Genomic DNA, 25,114 nt, shown 5'->3' on the forward strand with positions numbered 1-25,114 from the left:
CACTTATACTTCGCAGAGAGAGATACTCTGCAGGACGTAACAATCAATGACGTTGTTTATCCCAGCTTTCGAAGACAATTGTAGTGTTTATTGACTCGCTACCGCCACTTGTCCACAACTGTGTTCTATCTGTCCATCTGAAATGGAAGAGTAGGCTCAGGCGGCCAATGTCCTCCGAACAGATATAGCATAGGGCGGAAGATTTTCACTCAGCGACAATGGCGACAAATTGTGTTTGCCTTCAATATATTCCGAAGAAAACCTTATTTTTCCCCTTCCTGACTTTTGCCCAATTATCTGAGGTTGGCACTTCTTGTACATTTAGTCAAATTTTACGGCAGGATATTATTCCTGACTCCTAACGTACTTAAAGGCATGTATTCAGTATCACATATTTCTGAGGTGGTTTGTAGAGTGTCTTATGTATATTAAGATGTGTATTAAGACCAATGCAGACACCTAGCTCCCGAGCAAGAGGAATTAATCAGACAAAGTTAAAATCTCCGACTCGCTGGGAATAGAACCAGGGAGCTTTTAAACCGAAGGCCACCTCGCTGACCATTCAGTCACGGAGTCATATACAAAGAACGCAATTTCATTATTTTGATAAATTTACCGCACACATGTCTATTACGACCCAACGAAGTTATGAAGCTCTGCATTCATCTTCATCAGCTCCTCAACTGAGGTTGGCGTTAGGAAGGGCTTCCGGCCGTAAAATATGCCAGATCCCGTATCATGAAATGGGAATAAAGGGTAGACAGACATGTCTATTATCGCTGTCAGTTTGGGTATTGAAACATCAAAGTGGTAATGATACTTAAAATCTCAGCCCACCAACTCATTTTGTTGTAAGGACATGCATAGAGTACACAAAACCAAACCGAACGGCACAACAGCCCCGAAGGGTCATGGCCAACCAAGCGACCACTGCTCAGCCCGAACGCTTGCAGATTACGAAGTGTCGTGTGGTCAGCACGACGAATCCCCTCGGCCGTTATTCTTGGCATTCTATACCGGGGTCGCTATCTCGCGCTTCACATAGCTTCTCAATTTTAATCACTATAAGCTGAGTGAACCACAAACCAGCCCTCAGATCCAGTTAAAAATTTCTGACCTGGCCGGAAATCGAACACGGGACCCCCCGGACAAAGGCAGGCACGTTACTCTTACACTACAAGGCCTCGTCCCGAGGTGGCGTAGCTCTTTTCAGACACACCCTTATGGATGTGAGCTGTATGTGCCAATTTAACCGCATACCAGCCTTCTGCCATTCATAAATTTCTGGCAGTACCGGGAATCGAACCCGGGCCTCCGAGGACGACAGGTAATATCACTAACCTTTACACTACGGAGGCGGGCACACTGGATATTAATTCGTAGTTACTAGTACAGATAATGATAATGATAATGAGAGCGTTATTGCAAAACACTTTTTATTCATCACATTACCTCGGATTTTCCATCCGTACCTGGTACATTACCACGATATAATATTTATGAGCTAACGTTACGCCACGGTGAGATTACACTGACGTCTGAAGGAATGAAAAAACATTACATTTGCATTAATATACGAGGACAGGTTCGCAGGGACTCTGGTTTACGCCAGTAAAATACGTGTTACATTCGTTATAAGAATTAATACCGTATTGCACCCTAGTTAATAGGAACATTTTGAGGACAACAGAGTGGAATAAAATACTAATCCTCCAACTGGCTAATATACCAATACATTCACTTCTTCAGCTCTGAACTTACCTTATCTTGAACCAGACGTGTAGGCTTTGAATTGATATGTGGATTTCTATGAGAGAAGAAAACAGCAACGTCATGGAAACAGTGTTCATAAATTATGAAGTATTAGCAAAGATAAACACCTACCATTTCAGAATTAACAGACTGGATTCAGGTATCTCCTCAGTTACCGGAGTTTGCTGCTGTGAAATATAATTGAGAGAAAGTGGCAACAGGATAGCCAATTCAAGTAATTGAATTCCAAAATGGAACGTTAAGCTGCAATGATTTTTATTTGTTCATTCATAACGTGCAAAATACAGTTACACTGACCACGCTTCACTTATACTCTATCCGGGTGAATTTATAAAACGTAATCTTTCATAATATAACAAACATAACAGATGAGTAACATTATCGGGTACACAGCCGGTTAATAACCCCGGTGCAAACCAAAAGCCATCAGAATGTCCATGTTCATAGCCAAGTCGTCGTAGGAGAAGATGGCAGCATAATAAATTTAAACCCATTTACACTCTTCTGCAATATAGCTATACTTGATGCTATATAAAGCTCTTGTCTCTTATTAACGTTATTAAAAAGAGTAGGGGGACGGTATGGAAAGGATCGTTGCGGTATCATGTGATGAGTGTGAAATATGTGGAGAAGGTTTTTGACTCTGGTGGAGCGGGAAGGATCGCAGAGTAGAAACAGTGGAACAAGACATTTCGAGCGGTAATTCCCATTTCAGATTCCGGAGAGAAAACCAAGGTCAGTTGCCTGTTGCCTAATGTGCAATTGTGACACGTTTATCGACCATAGTACCTGTTAAGTAGGCTGATTTCTAATCTTGGGGTTTCTGTTCCTTACAACAGCAGCTGTAACTGGTTGGACCAAATCAAAGTAGTTGAAGAGAGATTGAATGATCTTGAGGAAGAAGATGGATCAGAGTTTTGTGTAGAACGGTGGATCATGCCTAGTAATTTCACAGCCTTGGCTGTTTATGTTTGTGTGATTGTATAGTAAATTGTTTGGTATCGAATATTACACTTAAGTTCCGCTACGGTTATCGGCTTGTCTAGTAGGTAATACGATATTGGCAGAGGAGATTTACGCAGGGCTGAGGTCAAGTGGATGCATATTTCTGTACTGGGAATATGTTTCCAAACAGGGCACCTGTTCGAATGAGGACTGTAGAAGAGATATAACTGCTGCGTTCCTGATCACTAGAGACGGGAATTTGCCTATTTGCCTATTTTATTCCTGTGTTCAAAAACGTAGGCTCTTGAGATATAAATCCGTTTTAGGGTTCGTTAAGGCAGATTTCGTTGGTTTTATTGTGCCTATAAATGCCTATTTCAGTGGTTTGTGCCTATTTGGAGTATAATTGCCTATTTTATGCCTTTTTAATCTATTTTAAAGAAGCCGCTTTTCTTCCGGTGTATTATATTGTATTTGATGTGCTCGACAGTATTATTTTCTCATTTCTCAAGATCAGTTTACCCCACGAACACGAACGGGAATTCTTGGAAGTCACCATAAATAGTTCTTGGGAAATTTCGGTCAGGAGAAACCAGGAACAATTTGACCCCGAAGCCTTCAACCACTCCACCCTTCTAAGACATATGCGAGAACCAATCAGTGTTGAACCCATATACCTCCTCAATATGAACTGTTGTACGCGTACGCTTTATCTTCAGAACGTGTTGTGATTTGTTGTGAAGAAGAAGTGTGTCTGTGGCAATGCCCAAAGAAAAATCACCGGACGAGTTGGCTGTGCGCTTAGGGGCACGCAGCTATGAGCTTGCATCCGGGAGATAGTGGGTTCGAGCCCCTCTCTCGGCAGCCCTGAAGATGGTTTCCCATTTTACACCAGGCAAATGCTGGGGCTGTACCTTAATTAAGGCCACGGTCGCTTCCTTCCCACTCCTAGGCCTTTTCCATCCCATCGTCCCAATAAGACCTATCTGTGTCGGCGTGACGTAAAAAAATTGTAATTGTAAAGAAAAATCGTGGAAGTCCTACTGGCTGAATGGGTAGATCACGGGCGATCCCAGTTTCACCACGGATGGGAAGGTAGTCTTCTGCCAAGCTTGTTGTAAGGAGGTAAGTTCGTTTGTTCCTTTTATCTTTTTTTGTGACTGAACTACGATCGCATTTCATTGTAGCATTTATAGGCCTATTAATTGTGGAAGGTTGTTTTGTTGCAATGCTGTAGTCGTGAACTTTCAATAATTTATATTGATAAAATGTAAATAATCATTTAATTACTGAACGAGGATTTAGAACGCCAGTGGTCTCTTGTGACAGAGTGGATGAAAATTAAAAATCGGTATTTTGAACTCTGATTCAATTCCCCTTAAAATAGAGATTTACAACTGAAATATTTTCTTTCTTTCTTAATCTGTTTACCCTCCAGGGTAGGTTTTTCCCTCGCACTCAGCGAAGGATCCCGCCTCTACCGTCTCAAGGGCAGTGTCCTGGAGCGTGAGACTTTGTGTCGGGAATACAACTGGGGAGGAGGACTAGTACCTTGCCCTTGTGAAGGCATGGGAAGATTGGAAGGGACAGGCAAAGAAGAGGGAAGGAAGTGGCCGCGTTTTTAAGTTAGGTACCATCCCGGAATTTTCCTGAAGGAGAAGTGGGAAACCACGGAAAACCACTTCGAGGATGGCTGAGGTGGTAATCGAACCCACCTCTACTCAGTTGACCTCCCGAGGCTGAGTGGACCCCATTCCAGCCCTCGTACCCCTTTTCAAATTTCGTGGCAGAGCCGTGAATCGAACCCAGGCCTCCGGGGGTGGCAGCTAATCACACTAACCACTACACCACAGGCGGACTGAGAGATTTCTCTCAGTATGAAACCTTCTGCCCGATAGGAGAACAAGATTGTTACCGGAAAACATTGACACGTTGCTTGTTGTAAATTCCTTTTATAGTAATTGAACGTGTTATTAAATTATATAAGTATTTTTCATGCCTATTTTGTTGCCTATTTTACACGTTAGTGCCTATTTTCATGCCTATTTTGTCTAATTTAGGAGCCTATATGCCTGCCTATTTTAACTGTTTTTAGTGCCTATAATTCTCGTCTCTACTGATCACCCTACACATCTTGCAGTCATCAAGAAAGATTAGGGTATTTGGTCTTTCATTGACTGCCCTGTATATTGAATCGTTCGGAGAGTTTACTGAGCAGCATCTCAAAAGCTTTCGAAATGTTTTCTTCGCAGATATCCAGCTGTGATTTAGCTGCATTGACATGTGATGAAAAATTACGCAGACTGGCCTGTTTGGTTAGGCAAGAGCCACTAGGTATGAAACCCTACTGGTTTATTGAGATATAGGGCGAGGTAAAAGTCAGAAAAAACTGGTGTATAATTTTGTCATGCATAAAGGATTCCGTGGGGAGAATCCAAATTTCTTGGTAAGATGAAACGTTGAATGTGTAGCCTGATTTAAGTAGTGGGGCAATATTTGCCTGCTTTTAGGTTGTAGGAAAATAGCCCGAGGCTGCTGGCACCCAAGACCTATAGTGCCGGGACCAGTAGATTTTTGGTACGAAGAGCTAGAAGAATGTTTCTGAATGACCTTGGTATGATAGTATTATAATCTACAGAGTTCCGTCTGAGAGTAGGGAGTGGTTGGTTTTGTGAGGGAGGGGAGAAGTTGGAGAAGAAATATATGTTGAAAAGATAATTGTGATAGATGCTGCGGTTGTATCCTTCTGCCTCACGCTGACAGGAAACTTCTCGTTTTCATGAAATTCCAGTAGCAGTTCGGATTGCTCCGGACGTTTTCAGAGACTCTGTATACAAGTCTTGTAATCTCTTCTTACCATGAAACTCACGTGGCGGCGGATGTTAACAAAGAGAGTGTTTTTGGGTTAGGAATGTGTTTCCAGAGGAGCCAAGCTCTATTCTTCTTCTTCTTCTTCTTCTTCTTCTTATTATTATTATTATTAGTAGTATTTAATATCATTCTTGTTTCTTGTGATACCCAGTGTTGATATTTGCAACTAGTAGCTATTTAGCTAGCGCCAGTCATACAACAGGTCAACAGCCGACTCGATGTCACCTATTTCGATAAGGCTCCTGGAAAGGCATTCCAGGGCATGACAAACTGAAGGCCAGTCGACACTTCACCAGATGTAGGTTGGGCGGAAAGATGTATCGCTGTGAGGTTTTGAAGAGGGGTGGTGTAGAAGAAAATGGCTCATCAAGGGACATGATGAAGTAGTGTTGTACAGAAGGGCACAAGTGGAACCGTCAGGAAATAGGAAACGTACCTTAGATATGCAAAACACTTTGCTGGTTATTTCTCCAGCGAACATTATACTGTACTTTTTAATTCAATATTTATTTTTATAAAATTAATACATTAATCCCAAGTGGTACCTGCCATGAAATTAAAATTTTCTATCTGGTACAACCACTGTATTTTATTTGCGTTATGTAGCTCGAATTCAAATATTTTATTTCTTGAGACAAATAAAGCGTTCTTGTATTTTAATCCTCGACAGTTACTTAGCATTAGGGCTCAGACATGGCTATTTCTACCTATTTCTAACTTCCTACGTTCCTCGTGGCTTACGATTGACGTCACGAGGCTTTTCTCGTCCCCGTACTCGCTTTATTCAGCGTAGCGCAGAGTTATTTCAAACAATAACTCACACAGCATTAGCAGAGGCGGAAATGGGATTGTTTTAAATTTCAGCTCCGAGCTCGTTAGTACTTAAGTGCGTCTCTATGAAATTTTTATAGAAAATTATGGTTGAAGTAATTCATTTGTGCAACGACTTCACAGTTCCCAGTAAAATATCGGGTGCTCAAGACGGGACAGAAAAGAGTTTTTCTAAGAATATTTAGGGTTAGAAATATAGAGGTGTGATGAAATTTATTCGACTCAAAGGAGAAAAAATCAAATTACCTTAGTTTTTGTTTTTGTCCTCTCTTGTCTTTCTACTTTCTTCCATGGAACTCCCTATCTTTTAGTCAAATATTCATCCTACTTACTAAACATCGTAAAATACTGTATTATTCGTATTTTAAATAAAACTGGTGAATAAATATTTCTGTTTGGTCTCTTGCTAATCCTACAACATTAGTGTCCAAGAGTTTGGATAGTAAATAGTACAAAACACAGAAAATTATCAGCGCACAAGTAAAGCAAAATATCACTGAACCACTTCATGCAATTCCGTTTTATCTAATTACACTCAAAAGAGAAATTTAAAATCCTCAACATTGCAATTTAATATTGACAGAGGAGTCTAGTTAACTATAATATCCTCACTGATGTAATTGAAAAATGCACTTGGGTTCTGTAATTTCTTCTAAAAAGAAAGCAAAAAACAAAGTCATCTCCGTTACAGGCCATTAATTTGGAATTCAAGAGGACAAATTTGGGCACATACTCCTTTGTAGGAAGGGGAGTTAGGGATTGGAAGTACTTACCAAGGGAAGTGTTCAATAAATTTCCAATTTCTTTGCAATCATTTAAGAAAAGGCTAGGAAAACAACAGACAGGGAATCTGCCACCAGGGCGACTGCCCTAAATGCAGATCAGTAGTGATTGATTGATGATAGCAATATTATTGAGATATTCGAGAAACTTTGTTTCTAACCATTGAAGCCTCTCAAAGCTAATAGTGGCAGAAAGAATAAAATCTTCATTCTTTGCCCTAACATGATGATGAGTACTGCGGATCCAAAAATACTGGGTTCAAACCTGGTATAGGGAGTCGGAATTTTGAAGGAAGGTGAAAATTCCATTCCACACTCCATGTCGTACGATGACGGCATGTAAAAGGTCTCTGGTGAAACACTTGGTGTTTATCCGACGAAATACATGAAAAAACTCTGCCATAGAAGCCCAAAGTAGCCGTGTTCTAGAAAGCCAAGAATAACGGTCGAAAGGATTCGTCGCAATGACCACATGACACCCCGTAATCTGCAGGCCTTAGAGCTGAGCAGCGTTCCTTTGGGAGGCCAAGGCCCTTCGGGGCTGTTGCGTCATGGGGTTTGGTCTGTATAAGACTTTTAAAGTAATACGGAAGAAAGCATCCCAGTCCTTTTTTGTATTGAGAGGTGATTCACCGTGTTAATCAAGAATGGTTATACATCTCGTCGACCTTAAATGTTCAAGTTGAAAGTACAGGTCGTAAATTAACATCTGATTATTTTGTGAACTCTAACGATGAACACTTTTTGACATGTCATTCCTATCCCCTGCAGATCTTCTCATTCAAGGACACATCAACTTTAAATTTATTTATCACTGATGTGCATTAAGGTCCTGTCGCCCAGGTGAAAGATTTCCTGTGAAGTGTTCTGATAGTCTTTCCTTAAATTATTTCGAAGAGGTTGGTAATTTACCGAACATCTCCCTTGGTCAATTTTTACAGTCCCTAATTCTTTTTCCTACAAACACAAATATTTGCTTCAATATGTCCTCTTGAGTCCCAACTTTATTATCATATTATGATCATTCTTACATTTAAAAACTCCACTACAGAGCTCGGTAGCTGCAGTCGTTTAAGTGCATCCAGTATTCTGTATTCGGGAGAAACTAGATTCGAACCACACTCTCGGCAGCCCTGAAGATGGTTTTCAGTGGTTTTCCATTTTCACACCAGGGGCTTCCGAATTAAGATGCGTCTTCATTATATGATGAGTTTTGCCAACAGTTGCAAATGAAAAATTTACTGCCGCGTCGCAAATGTGCTAACGCAGCGTTCAGAATAGATTGTCCAGAGCTCGTGCAGCTAATACCACTTCATGTTAAGACATGAAACACAAGACACAGTCACCTTTCATGAGATCAAGTGTAGAACTCAACACCACAGGAGTTCGTGGTTAATACAGTTACTGCGGACACTGAGCAGTGTTGGGGAATCAGTGGATTGCTTCCGTTCTGATATAAAGAAAATTAGGAAGGCAGTATTACATATGGCGAAATAATAGCTCTCTATGTGGTATTGTAAGATGATAATGTTTATTAATGATTATTTGCAAATATAATTTAGTTGTAGGAAATAGATTATATGTGTAGTACCAAACCCGATGGCACTACAGCCCTTGAAGGCCTTGGCCTACCAAGCGACCGCTGCTCAGCTCGAAGGCCTGCAGATTGCGAGGTGTCGTGTGGTCAGCACCACGAGTCCTCTCGGCCGTTATTCTTGGCTTTCGAAACCGGGGCCGCTATCTCATCGTCAGATAGCTCCTCAATTCTAATCACTTAGGTTGAGTGGACCTCGAACCAACCCTCATGTCCAGGTAAAAATCTCTGACCTGGCCGGGAATCGAACCCGAGGCCTCCGGGTAAGAGGCAGGCACGCTACCCCTATACCACGGGGCCGGCTATGTGTAGTAAACCATCTGTAATTGAAAATAGCCTGCTGGTGGTAAATGAATCTAATTGCAGGGACTGTACCTTAATTAAGGCCACTGCCGCTTCCTTCCGACTCATAGCCCTTTCCCGTCCCATCCTCGTCATAATACCTATTTGTGTCGGTGCGACGCAAAGCAACTTGTAAAACAAAACAAAAACCCCACTCATTCGTCTGCTAAATGCATCCAACGGCATCTCTCCACTGATAGTAAGGGGTAAATATTCATCGTTCTCTTGTGAACATTATTTTTTCATTGACAGCTGATATTCTCTATGTGAACTAGACGTTGTGGGATGATTCTTTTGACTTCAGCAGCATTATCCTTCTCGACCTCTATGTGGAACGAGTTACTCGTAGGATAATCCAAATATATCCGAATAACTGAATACCTACCCTCGTAGTCAGAAGAAGAAACTTCATCCAATTAAAGTTACAGGGAAGCAAACTTGTAGCTTTTACGTGACTGTTGATATCGTGATCACAGCCGTAGGACCCCCAAGATTACGGGGAAAGAAATGGTCCTTTAGTTTCAGGAATGGCATATTAGTTGGCTGTGATTCAAACCACGATCATCTTGGTGAAAATCCTGGGACTAGGCCACTAGGCTATCGTGTCTCTTATTTAAAACCCTTGGATTTTAAAATTATTTGAGAGCATAATAGCATTATATTCATTCTGAGACCAGCAGGGTGAAGCCCGAAATCATGATATTCCCAAGATGTGAAGGTCACATTTCTAAAACTTTCCCCTTCGGTTGGAGAATAGAAAGACCCTTTGGGTGAATTAAGTACACCATTTTCTCCTGAAGATCGGCTTCCTCGTAAAAGTGGAGATCCTGCGGTTATGGCCACGATATCAACATCCATATAAAAGCTAAAATAACATTTTAAAATAACTTTCTGGAATATGACAATGCCAGGGTGGAATATGAGGACAATCAAAACGCTAGTTGCCTTGTATTAGCCACCATTACCCGGCTTCGAAATTAAGGACTTTATCCCTCATGTAATTCCCTCCAATGAAATGTGTGCTCGACCGGGGGACCGATTCCAGAGGACAGTACTATTGAACATTTGACCCTAGTAGCACTGGAAGTACACTTTGTTATTAGATCGATTCACGCTCTGGTGGTATCAACAGATCAGACGTCGCTGAAGATGAACGACCATAGGGTGAAGTGCTACCAGTTGCTTCGGCCACCGCTCGGCACTGCTTCTTCGATCGCCTGTTGGTCACGTCACGGTAGATGGTGCAGGTCACGGACCGGTTATCGAGCGTCGTTGGAAAACTGCGTCCCGCTGGCACACCATTAATCATGCACTGACTGCACGGAGGCCAACTAAAATTAACGAGTGAGACCCATAGGTGAATTTGCTGACCATTGTGGACCACGTCACAAACACATATCGTGCTCTAACTCAGCATTTATTAAACGCTCCCATAACCAATTTCAAAAGATAAGTAGGCCTAGGTAAATCTTACAACTTTGGCTTGACAATAGTAAGAACAATCCTCGCTGAGTACGATGCTAAAGTGTTATGTTTACTACTCCATATGCTCAATCCGATGCTATTTGAAGTTGCTCTAATACGTCAGCCTCATGTGGGTATGCTTAGGTATATTTCGTTAAAATAAAATTCTCACTAAAATTTCCGGTGCCCTCGCGTCCCCGAAAACAGCAAATGCAGTCATGAAAGTAAATATCAGTAATAATAATAATAATAATAATAATAATAATAATAATAATAATAATAATAATAATAATAATAATAATAATAATAATTCTAGCCGAGTTACTTTTAGGTCTAATTCCAGGATTTCATAGTCAAGGGGTCACGGTTATCCCAACTTTTTCATTTACCACTGATCTCCATTTAGGGCTTTCGCTCAGGTGGCAAATTTTCTACCAATTATTATCTAGTTTTTTCTTAAATTATATCTGTGAAGTTGAAAATTCATGGAAGATATCTTCTCTTTTGGTAGTGGTTTAACGTCGCACTAACACATCAAGGATTTTCGGTGAGGAAAGGATAGAAAAGGATTAGGATTGGGAAGGGGGTGGCCATAGACTTAAGTAAGGTACACCCGCAGTATTTGCATGGTATGAAAATTGGAAACCACGGAAGAGACATCCTGCAAATGATTATTTGTCCCAATTAGTCCTCTTGAATTCCAGGCTTATCTTCATCTTATGATAGTTCCACGTGCCAAGTTTATTCACCTATTAATGTTATTCTACGCCATCTCTCCTCTGGCAGCTCGGAACATACCTCTAAACCGAGCTACTCGTCTCCTTAACCCCAAGTCTCTCTAGACCAAAGTGTGCAACATTTTCATAACGCTACCCGTTTGTCGTAAATAACTCAGAACAAATCGTCCTGCTTTCCTGTCGATACTTTCCAGTTCTCCAATTAAGTAATCCTAGTGACTGCCCCATATACTAGAATCATAATCTAATTGGGGTCAGCACTCGAATTCATCATAGGTAGGGCCTCACCATCACAGACGCGCATGTCGCCCACAAGGCGTCGATTCGAAAGACCTGCACCAGGCCTCAACGGATGCCACACGTCATTATTATTATTATTATTATTATTATTATTATTATTATTATTATTATTATTATTATCATCATCATCATTGATAGTAAACCGAATAATAGGCTTAATTACAATTTTCTTCTCAAGTTTCACGGTAATCGTCAATAATTCGTCTTCATGAAACTGAGTTAAATCACTCTGTAGAAGTACTTAGGAGAATTCATGTCGTAATAGTTTAGAAAATAATCTCTTCCAGAGATATTTGAAATACGCGTGCGTGTGAAGTTTAAAATCTTCCACTACATTCTTTCTCCAGTAAGGGATGGCCTTAGGCCTCTCAGCATGGGAACAGAGGTTGGATTAATCTAGTTTCTTCCAATTATTTGTGCCAGGATGCTTTCATCTCTCTTATTTGTTCAACACTCCCGATCTCAAAGGTATTTTCTGAAGCCAGGAAATATCTCAATTTAACGCTCTATATAGACTTTCCATTTGTTTTTCTCCTACATCTAACTTTCAAAGGGTCGGATATCATCCTTTTGTTCTATACTTAGAATTAGAAGGAGAAAGGTTTATCTCGTTACATTTCCTCCTAAAACCGTAAAAACTTAACATTTGACAACTTTTTTTTTTTTTGCTAGTGTCCTTACGTCGCACCGACACAGATAGGTCTTATGGCGGCGATGGGATAGGAAAGGCCTAGGAGTTGGAAGGAAGCGGCCGTGGCCTTAATTAAGGTACAGCCCCAGCATTTGCCTGGTGTGAAAATGGGAAACCACGGAAAACCATCTTCAGGGCTGCCGATAGTGGGATTCGAACCTACTATCTCCCGGATGCAAGCTCACAGCCGCGCGCCTCTACGCGCACGGCCAACTCGCCCGGTATTTGAAAACTATGACAGATATATTAGCCTATATTAAAGCCATAGAAGACGTCTTTTCTACTATTTGTATAGAATCATTAAAATATCCTCATATATGATCGGTCTCTTATTCCGTAATTAAATTACGCTTTAATAGAATAATAACGCTCGTATGGCCTTATATTCAATTTTTATAGAATTGTAAAAATACTCGGATAAGGATTGACGTACAGTATCAACATTTTCTTTCATCACTAGTCTATTGAGAGTGGGATAAGACCAGCATCTCTGCTAAGGTAATAATAATAATAATAATAATAATAATAATAATAATAATAATAATAATAATAATAATAATAAGAAATTATTAATTAATTATTAATTATTAATTATTAATTAATAATAATAAATTATTAATTAATTTATTATTATTATTATTATTATTATTATTATTATTATTATTATTATTACTATTATTATTATTATTATTATTATTATTATTATTATTATTATTATTATTATTATTATTATTATTATTATTATTATTATTATTATTATAAATCTAGGTCACCGGCCTCTCACAATGGCACCAATTACTAGTAAAGCAGAACGATGGTGTTCCTCCTACAGTTATAATAATGACAGCTAACGTAGACTCATGGTGTTTCTCGCATTGTAATAATAATCACAGGTGATGTAAACCCATGGTATGTCACACACAAGTGCACCACTCACAAGCAACGCAGACCCATGGTGCTCCTCACCGAGTTGTACTAATCACGGACGCCGGTATTCCTGTGGTACCCTCACTTGGTGAAACTAATCACAGCTCACGTATACTCATGGGGTCGCTCACATACAGTAGTGGTACTAATCATAGGCAATGCAGATCCACGGTGCATCACACATTAACGCCCACAGACAACAAATTCCCATAGTGTTCCTCACATAATAATACTACTCTCTGACAACACAGACCAGTGGTTTTCCTGAAATAGTTGTACGAATCACGGGAGTGAGCCAAACCCGTGATGCTTCTCATATAATAGTACCAAATACAGTAGAGACAATACGCGACACTTCCGGATTTAGCCTTATTAAAACGGGAGACAATTCGCAAGTGGCGCTCCAAGTGGCGTGACCTTGAAATTCGCGCTAAATTCGAATATCAATGGAAATGCATATACGGAAATAGATAAATAAATTACGTCCAGAAAAAAAGTGTTATTAGGATATTAACTTCAAAGTTGGTAAAGCAATTCTGGATAAATGAATAAAGAATTATTTAACAGATTATTAATTAAATACTGAGATTAGACATATAATCAAGTGTGGAATGGACTGCTGTGAAAGGGGTTGATCTTTCATTTATGCATTACTTTTTTAGCTCTAGCATTCCTGCCTGAACTTCTATGGCTAGATTTGTCTTTTTTCTCATATAAAAAACATTGTATAATCACATTAAGACACTTGTCAGTAAAAATATCTGCACACTCCTTAAATGTTAATTCAGTGAATCATGTGTCTAAGAGCTGGACAATTTCCTCTTAACTTGAAGCCTACAAACAGAAAGGAAATCTATAATTTTAGCCTCAAAAACATTCAAAATTTCCCTATAAACAATACTTGCCATTATATTAGGGTAAAGCAAATTTGCATCATCGTTTTGTTTCAACAAAATATGTACATTTCTTAAGTGACCCATATTTCCTTCAGTGCTTGACAACACATTAGGGCATTCCAAATGGGGTGACTTGGAACACAAGCAGCCACACACATATGGATATGAATTTTCCTGAATTAAATCAAAACCCACAGATCACACCTACAGCAACACGTCGCTATTGAATGTTAACTCCTGCACTCTACAATAAAATATGCGTATTATATTTTAAGCGAGTTAAAATATGTGTCACGCAGGTCAGAAGTTTAGGAAGTACTACAAAAATCTCGTGTCACTGGAAGAATATATATACAAGCACAATATTTACGTAAATTTTCTTGTCACAAGGGAAATGGAAGAAAGACCGCGAATCCTTTTGTACTTCATAGTTATTGCAGCCGAACACAGCACACATCTTTCCACCAGTGTTGAGAGGAGACATAAAGAAATGAGACACGCTACTATTTACTTATGCCGACTTACTGCAAACGTATAAACAACGCCAGAATCTTCACAAACAAATTCCTGTGCTTTTATGACAGAATCAGTAACTCCAGGTCACTCAGCTAGACAGCGCTCTAATCGCTGTCCCTCGATATCTCGCAGACTGTCGCATATTTAGTACTGTCTGCAGGCAACGTAGACCCATGGTGTTGCACATAAAGGAGTACTACACATAGGTAACGCAGACCATACTGAACGGACCAGTGGAATACACATGAAGACTTCTTTCACAAGCAACAATCATACCAGTAAGGTTCCACACAGAAAGGTATTGCTCCTATATAACGTAGACCTTCGCAGGGTGGTACTAGTCGCAATTAACGTCGATCCATGGTGTTCCGCGCGTTATGGCATTAATCACAAGGAATCTCATGGTTCTTATGTCATCATCCCTTGGTCGCCCCTTTAGTCGTCTCTTACGACATGCAAGGGATACCGTGGATGTAGTCTACTTCTGCGTCTACGTCTGCGTCATCCACACACAGGCGGTAGAGAGAGAGAGAGGGGGGGAAGGAAAAAGAAGAGATCCGACACTTCGGAAAAAAAGTAACAAAGAAAGGCAAGGGCCACGAAGGGCGTGAAAATGAAAGACTTCCTAGACCTCGAATGCTCTAATACCGTCGGGGTCGGAAAAGAACAAGAGTTGACCAAGGGAGGTCGGACAGAATAGATGAAATTGAGGAACCTGGCACAAGTAAGTGGGAGCAATTCCAGGACTCTGCAAAGGGCCCCTTGGTCGCCAACCCATACTACCAAATTGAGAGCCTCTGGGGCCCCTTTTAGTCGTCTCTTACGGCAGGCAGTGGATACCGAGAATAAATTGTACTATTGCATGCAGTGGTAAGAAACAATGTTGGGTGAGTCATATAATATACTTTCCGTATCTGTTTCCTTCCCTGAACGTAATTCGTTAGAAGGTATTTCGTTGCTTAGTGGCTTACACGCTTTGTGAGTAACTGTAGGAATACCAAATGAAGAGCAGAATAGTATAGCGATTGGACATTTCGCGAGTTACGACGTGATAAGTCTTGTCGGAAATAAGAGAGGGAATTCAGAGATTACAAACGTTCCACGAATATTCTTCTCATTCTCACAGTACCACGCAATTATTAGCTAAGGCATAAAGATTTAATAGATAATTGTGGGATTGTCTCGTTTGAACTTATAATTATTGTATTTGTTTCTTTTTTACTCCATTGGTATTTCATTCTAAATAGATCGTACCGACAAATGGAAAGGTAATGTGGAAGTTAAATGAAGACATCTGAAGTTCAAGATGAGTTGATAAATTATAATACATTATTTGTTTATAATTCATCAAGGTATTCTAGACTTCAAGTTCAATCCGAAACAGAAAAGTAAACGATTGAACTAAGATCAGATCAACCTCACGCAGAAGATCCAGTAAGCTTTACAGATTTGTGAGACAGGTAATTTTCTGTAATGATGAGCAAACGATCACTACAGTCATTTAGAAAAAGGGAGACTGCAAATAATAAATTAATACAGGATGCTGAAACTGCTGTCAGGTACTTCAATCATCTTTCATGTCATGGGCCTATTTATAAATACTAATTGAATATCAGTCCTGGACATCGCATACCTAATTAAAACTGCATCTTTTCCCCACAACAACTATCTCTCTTGCACAGTATGTCACAAAACAAGGCAATACTATTCTACACAGCAATACTATGAATTCAAGTTATCTGTACTTCGAGGAGTCGCACCTTGACAGGTTCCATTGAGGAAGTTTAGGGGTATCCCAAGCGACTGTTCACCGACATCTCATTCAAAAAACGAAGTTCTTGATAAACCTTATTGTGTCTACGATCGCCTCCACCTAGCAGCTACAGTTCAAGCAAGAAGACGAATGGAACGAAAGTCCCTATGGGATGAAGAAGTTTCATCCCAAGTTCCCTGAGCTGCGGGTTTCTACATTTAATATTCCATGTGCCTCCTTCATTCCCAAATGTATCGAGTACACAGGAATAATGTTATATAGAATCATTATATACGTAGTTCCCTTCCCTCCGTTGGTAATTAAATCCTGCCCCCAGCCTATCGAATGCATCTTTACATAATGGTGTGGAACGTGGTTGCTTTAGTCCTGTGAGGAAAACTGACGAGTTAAATGACATAAAAGGTTGTGAACGATAAATATCGTAGTGATAGGATTCATATTTATCATGGCTTAGCTGTGTTGATACAGCTACACGACTGAAATAAACGGGAAATGACAGCCACAACAAACTCCCGAGGACATGCAGCTCTCTGTATGAAGGCATGACGTAGAAATAGAAAGGTTAGCACAGGATAGGGTGCGACGGAGAGATTTATCAAATCAGTCTATGGAGTGATGATCCAAACAATAATAACAGGATTCATTGCTTGGCTGTGGGGCAAGAATGCATATTTATTGTAATACATTGTATTTATAGTAGTTCTACTAAAAGAAATATACCTGAGTGTTTCTTTATGTCACAGGTAATGAAATATTAGCCGGGCTGAGTAGCTCAGATAGTAGAGCGCAGGCCTTCTCAGCCCAGCTTAGTATGTTCGATCCTGGCTCAGTCCGGTGGTATTTGAAGGTGCTCAAATACGCTAGCCTCGTGTCCGTAGATTTACTCGCAAGTAAAGGAACTCCAGCGGGACAAAATTCCGGCACATCGGCGTCTCCGAAAACAGTAGAAAATAGTGGTACGTTGAAACCATTCTTCTTCTTCTTCTTCTTCTTCTTCTTCTTCTTCTTCTTCTTCTTCTTCTTATTATTATTATTATTCCTAAGAATTAATGAATATGTTCAATAGTTTTTCACCTAGCAAAAAGTGTAAGTCGCACTGGGTACTTTGACAAGAGTTTTGCCGACTATGGAATGTGTAGTTTACCCTTTCAAGGATAATTATTCGAAGAGATTTTACATGGTCTCACCAGGTACATTCCAGGCAGTTCCAGAGATGATGTTTTTCATTTTTCTTTGGATTTTAAACCACAATTAAATAGAAAAATAGGCAAGAACCGAGAAACAGCTGCTTGAGCCATATGTTCAGTAACTGTAATTACATCAGTGACGTCTATGTATCCAAATGTATTACAGAACTAGCAATGTACTCGTGCTTCGCTACGGTTTTCTATATTGTATACGGATTTCGTTGTAAATTACTGTACACACAGACAGTACGAAAATCCACAGCCTGTTTCTAGTTATTCGATCGTGTCAGAAATGGAATGAATGAAGCCCCCATCTAGCGGCGAGGATAGGAAATGTGCCGACTGCCGAAGCCTGTCCCACTCCTATGCAGCAATGATAAATGCCTGAGAGATGAGATGTTAATGGAGAGTGTTGCCGGAATGAAAGATGACAGGAAAAACCGGAGTACCCGGAGAAAAATCTGTCCCGCATCGGCTTTGTCCAGCACAAATCTCACATGGAGTGACCAGGATTTGAACCATGGTATCCAGCGGAGAGAGGCCGGCGCGCTGCCGCCTGCGCCACGGAGGCATCCGAGAGAGTAATATTTTATTAAGTTGTATGTCTCTTAGCGTTATCCGAGAAAAACCACGGGAAGGTTCCCATACGTTATTTTCGATGTAATGTGCGCGTTGGGGAGTTCTGATGATAATGACAGGCCACGTTTCCTACTGCCATTCACAATCGAGTTTGGGAGTTTCTACTATAATGATAGGCTCACTTACTTTCTAGCGTTCACGATGGGGTTGGGAAGTTTTCATTATATTGAGGGACCACTTTACCTAACGCAATTCACAATCTCGATTGGGAGTTTTGATTATACAGGCAGACCTCCTTGCATACTGCCAGTCAAAATCGAGTTGGGGTGTGTCATTACAATAGTCGTCGCCATAAGACCTATCTGAGTCGGTGCGACGTAAAGCCACTAGCAAAAGAAAAAAATAGCATTGCAATAGCAGGACCCCTTCCGTACTACAAGTTACAATAGAATTGGAGTGTCTTCATTATAAAGAGACACACTTTTCTACTGCCAGTCACAGTCGAGATGGGGAATACTCATTATAACGGCAGGTAACCTTTCCTACTGCCAGTCACAGTTGATGAAGGGAGTTTTGATTATAATTGCAGACACTTCTTCTGCTGAAATTGACTAGCGATTTGGGGAGGTCCGCCTTTCTAGATCGCTTCAAATTGACTTCAACGTATGTATATAGACAGATAATGCGGAAATATATACAATTTTATTATTGCAGACCATTTCGAGATTAACTGCAGCTAAACGGTACGTCATATCGACAAACGTATTGCACCATCAGACGCCTATTTTAGTGGTCTATATAGTGGGCCCTATGATAATTTCTCTTGTCTCCTCTGTTCATGCGTTAGATTGAGTTAGAAACCATGCATATACCGGGCGAGCTGGCCGTGCGCGCAGAGGCGCGCGGCTGTGAGCTTGCATCCGGGAGATAGTAGGTTCGAATCCCACTATCGGCAGCCCTGAAGGTGGTTTCCGTGGTTTCCCATTTCCACACCAGGCAAATGCTGGGGCTATACCTTAATTAAGGCCACGGCCGCTTCCTTCCAACTCCTAGGCCTTTCCTATCCCATCGTTGCCATAAGACCTATCTGTGTCGGTGCGACGTAAAGCCCCTAGCAAAAAAAAAAAAAAAAAAACATGCATAGGTTGAAATTTGGGTACCGTTTTTATACATTGCTTAATTTTCGTGATCTTATGTGGCAGATAGAATCGTGAAATTTGGTTCGAATACGGCTACAGTTTGGGTCAATGTGCATGTAGAATTTGATGATTCTATCTTTTCTATATGTATGTTAAACTATAAAATATACGTGTAAAAATTACGAAATTTACCTTCAATTGAGAAATGCAGGAATGAAACCGAGGTTGTAGATCACTCCAAGTTGGACAGTGATCTTTTTATCCGCTATGTATATTAACCGTTTAACCACCAATTAGCTTGAAACGAGGGTCTGCACCATCATTAAAATTGCTTCCATATTTCGTTATTTTTCGTGCTAAATGTTAAACTTTTGAAAATTTTATAATTTTTCCCTCGGTTACAGGCTAAATGCTTTACTTTAGCCAAATTTCAATTTTCTACCTCGCCTGGCAGATTACGTCCACCATTATGATACACTGGGTGAAAAAAAAGTTGCTTAACCTTGCCTTCTGATGCTGAGCCCCTAATTTCAAAACCGGTAGTGGGTTTGGTCATGCCTCAGTTCGATGGTATGTGTCGGTACATCTATCTGTACATAAATTAATTCTTACGGTACAAAATATCGGGTTCCCCAGTGTCTTCGGAAAACTTGGCACGTAAAGCAAAATTACCGGTATTAAAAGCAGCCACAGACACCCTAGATTTTTAATGACGTTCTCTCTGCGAGCTGAACCTCGCCTGCTATCAGCTTCATTTACGAAGTATCTTCATAAATCTGACCACATTAAAGCCGGCCTCACGTTCGGAAGCATTCTCAGACTCCCAAGACGTGGACTGGTTACTTTAGGCTTTGAACGAAGATTTTACAAGGGCAGCTCGTTCTTCTGTTCCATACTAAGAGGCATCAATTATCAAAATTGTCACAACCTACCCACTGACTCTAAAGAAATTCCAATTAACGGTACGTTATGTGACTTAATTGGCGAAATCATAGACTGCGAAGGAAAACAATTCACGAAAGAAATAGTGCATAGTATCACTCAAAAGATAGAGAGCAGAGGTTTCGAGATGAGCACCCGCATACATACAGAGAAATTGATAAATAAATTAAGACAGTGAAGAAATTTGACATTAATTGAAGATAGGGTAATATCTGAGGGCAGCCAGATAGGTCAAGTATGTAAATACCGTGTGGATGTATTAGAAAAATGAAATGGCCGTAACTAAATTGTGGCGAAATGGGTTACGTAATTAAGAAAGCGGTAACAGAGGAGAAATTTAGGCGCAACGATTATTAGGTATTCAGATAAGAAGATGACTTAAGGTGTTATTGCGTAAGCCTAAAGAGGCAAAGCAGAGGCAAGGAATTAAAACAGAAAACGGAAAGTAGTAGACTGGTACAGTAAACCTTATAGACAATGACAGAGATTGTAACCTCCAACAGGTATCCCGGAGAATGGCAGCTGAACATCTCACTCTCCTTCTTCCCAACGAACAACCACGTTTTTACAGGAATGATTACGAAAATGGCATTACGATTCTTCCCTGCTGGCAAGCAGCCAGAGACGTTGCCAAGGTACCCGTTGTCGGTCTGGGAGGGTGTCCGTCACTCGACGAAGATCATGAAACCCGTAAAACAGTAATTTTCTCCGTCATTTGAAGAGTAAGCAAATTTATGTAGGTAACATGTTTTTAAATGATGGGACGTTTCACATACCGTTATAGTCTACAGATTTTACAGCGAATAAATAGTGTATGAGAAAATATCAAAAAAATCGTTTGATCCCCCATAAAAAAAAACTAATCTGTCCCGTAATTTTAAAACCATATGCACTGGGCGAGTTGGCCGTGTTGTTAGGGGGGCGCAGCTGTGAGCTTGTATCCGGGAGATAGTGGGTTCGAATCCCACTGTCGGCAGCCCTGAAGAAGGTTTTCCGTGGTTTCCCATTTTCACACCAGGCACATGCTGGGGCTGCACATTAATTAAGGCCACGGCCGCTTCTTTCCAACTCCTAGCCCTTTCCTATCCCATCGTCGCCATAAGAGCTATCTGTGTCGGTGCGACGTAAGGACACTAGCAAAAAAAAATGAATATCAAAATCTGCTCCTGGACTAGTATACTCTAAATATGAAGTTTGGTCGTGATCTACCCAGCCGTTTCGCCGAGATGGTGGAACAGACAAACAGAAACGAACGCTAAAAACAATTGATACGGTCTTCAGTCGAACTAAAATTGATAAATATCTGAATAGTTGCCAAAATATACGAAATTACAGATAGCGGAACCCCCTATAACATTTTTAATATAGATGCTCTCTCTGTCGTTGCTCATGATACCCCTCCCCCCCTCTCCTAGGATTAGAGTAACCATTTACAGAATATATTTTTTTCAGAACTAGACACATTCTAGAAATTAAATATCTGAATTTAGGCGGAGATATGTGTTGGTCTAAATTTCCTGAAGAAAGAAGGTATCTATAAGAACAATACCTTTCTTTACGTTCAACCAATAGGTATAGATAACACTGGGACAGTAATATGTTATATTCTATAACAGTGACAAAGTCAGTTGATAAATGCTGCGTAATATGTCAAAACCTCTCACTATTACTATCAGACTAATGTGCTATTTTCTACCTTCTGGTGAATGTCAAAACCATTGATGTTATCGGGCCCGTAGCAAGCGCTATAGTCAGCAGAGCAAGATGGAAAATAATGGTAGGTTAATGGCACTCGGTTGGAAAGTTATCACAATGCACTCTGTTCGTTGATAGATATCAGGAGGTTGGCATATATTTCCAAAGTGAAGGAGTTTACATTTGTACATAAAGAAGAAAATGGCTTCTCTGGATCTAATTTACTTTATATAAGTCCTCCATTAATAAATGTTGATTTACCGGGCGATTTGGCCGAGCGGTTAATGGCGGGCAGCTATGAGCTTGTATCCGGGAGATAGTGGGTTCGAATCCCACTGTCGGCAGCACTGAAGATGGTTTTCCGTGATTTCCCATTTTCACACCGGGCAAATTCTTAATTAAGGCCACGGCTGCTTCCTTCCGGCTGCCGTAAGATCTATCATTGTCGGTGCGACGTAAAGCCACTATCAAAAAAAAAAAATGTTGAAATAATCCTTGCCTAATTGGCTTGTAAATGAATTATGGAAACTCATTCATTGTTGTTAACAAAGCCCGCCTGATGGCCACAATCTTAAAGCCGCTGAAGTCTAAACGGTCAGATACCAGTTCGAGTCCCATTGGTTGAAAACATTTTCACCATCAGAATGTTGGCCGGCAGGGTATGGTCGGTGGTTGGTATATAATTTATAATCACTAGATTGCATGCCAAAACCTTGGATTAAATTCCGAACCTCTCCGCAGTGTTCATATATAGCGAGGGCATATGACGCTGTTTGTGGTGATTCGTCCGTCGGATGGAGACGTTAAGCCTTGAGCAGACCCCTTGGTGCTATTCGACGGGAATAGGCTATGTGCCGGCACCAAATTCACCGTCTCCCTTCCTACTACCATAAATCACGTCGTTCGTTTCATCTCATTAACTTATCTGATGAGGTTGACGTCCGAAAGGGCATCCGGTCATGAAAACCAGCCAGGAGAGATTCATTTCACCTCATACCCGACCCCGTAGAGAAAGGGCCAACCAAAACAAACATTCAGTGTTTGTTACACGGACTTTATTTGTTTCTAACTTCGAGAAGGGTGCAACAGCCACAAAAAAAAAAAAAAAAAAAAAAAAAAAAAAAAAAAAAAAAAAAATATATTAATGCTGAAGTCCCGCAAGTATTGGATCAATTTGGTTATAGTAATTATCATTCTGTTACGCTGATTGCACTACACGACTACGCAATAGCAAAAGATGAAATAGGAACTACTATTATTCTACCTTCACGAAGACACAATCTCCTGCTGGGTAAACACAGGGACGACAGTTTCAAGGCTCCATCGCAGCATATAGTGGCCGTTTAATAGAACAGTCGGCAATTAGAAAAAGGATATTAGTTTGTAATATCAAAATAGTTTGCACATCACAAACACCTTGATATTCCCCATTAGTTAATGAATTCCTGTACGATAAGAAAGCAATTCGCAATGAAATAATAAATAATTTGTTAGAATAAAAATTTCAAATATCTCACATAGTTGCAATGTATTCCATAACTTGAAAATTTGAACAATGTAAAAGTAATGTTCGCTGAAGCAGATTTTCTGACGTATTTCGAACTTAAAATTCATTGTTTTTCACCTGGAACTTCCGTTGCTTGTAGGTGTAAGGTATTACGCTAGAAACTACGCCTCCTCCGCTTCCTCCTCATCATCAAAGACTTGCTAGCGTTTACATAAAAGGCCTCCTCCTTATAGACCTGGTAGCGTTTTCACATATTGTCGCCGCCTCCTCTTCCTCACTCATTATATATACCTCGGATTTTTAGGTGGTAATAGGTCAGAATGAAAAGTAATTTGGTTTGTAGGAAGTGTTGTGCCTGCTGCCATTTCTTGATGGATACAGTACTTTTGTATCCATCTCTTGGCACAGGCCAGAGTAAAATGTAGCTTCCACCGAAGTCCCAGTCTCATCCATGGCTGTGACAATATGGAAGCTGCTGGGGTATGGGTGGTGCTGAGTAATGACATTCAGAGCACGACTAGTGCATCTGAGTGCTATGAAAGGTGTTGCTCATAGGGTCAGTCGTGCTGCAATAGCACTTGCTGACCCAATGAGGAAAGCAATGGCAAACTATCTCACTCCTCGTCTTGCCTAGTACGCCTCATTTTGGTGCTGCCATTGGTTTTTGCGGTTTCCTTATAACCGCATAACCTTTGGTGGTGCTATTTGAGGATCCAACCAGCCTCTGGGCTGATGACCTAACAGACAGACAGACAGGAAGTGTTATGCAACCCGTTGTACCACAATGTAGGAAGAGTAGAATAAATTCAAGGAGTTATATAGGCTGTACCTCTAATATCTATGCAAACCACATAGCATAACCGTTGTATAGTGTAGGGTATACTTGTTAATGGCTTAGGTAAGTTTGCATTCTAACCTATCAGCACCTAATAATCCGGACTCTACAGTCATTGATGAAACTACTCATACCTGTCAAGGCTGAGTAATACTCAGAGCTCTCTGACTTCTTAACAAACAAATTAACTTGCATCTTTTCAAGTAGACCGAACAGAATCGCTGTAAAACTTTATACATCTCTCATTCAGATTATTTTTTGCTAGTGGCTTTACGTCGCACTGACACAGATAGGTCTTATGGCGACGATGGGATAGGGAAGGCCTAGGAGTTGGAAGGAAGCGACCGTGGCCTTAATTAAGGTACAGCCCCAGTATTTGCTTGGTGTGAAAATGGGAAACCACGGAAAACCATTTTCAGGGCTGCCGATAGTGGGATTCGAACCTACTATCTCCCGGATGCAAGCTCACAGTCGCGCGCCACTATGCGCACGGCCAACTCGCCCGGTGGTATATATTTTAACACCCGTCCTTTTTAGATAAGTCTTTCAGAATAACCACCCTGCAGATTTGAAGAGGTTGACCCCTCATGTAGCGTACTTTACAACTTGGAATAGGGTTGGGTGTTTTGTACCGTATTCAGAATTAGGTTCCACCCTCACTGACGCGCATTTCGCATATACAGCGTCAACTCAAAAGACCTGCAACTGGCCTCACCAGGCGTTACATACCAAGAACTTAAAGTGCGGCCAGCACCTTACCACCTAAAGCTACTCAACCTAGCAGTGG

This window comes from Anabrus simplex, chromosome 1 (assembly GCF_040414725.1).
Source record: "Anabrus simplex isolate iqAnaSimp1 chromosome 1, ASM4041472v1, whole genome shotgun sequence".
Lineage (NCBI taxonomy): Eukaryota > Metazoa > Arthropoda > Insecta > Orthoptera > Tettigoniidae > Anabrus > Anabrus simplex.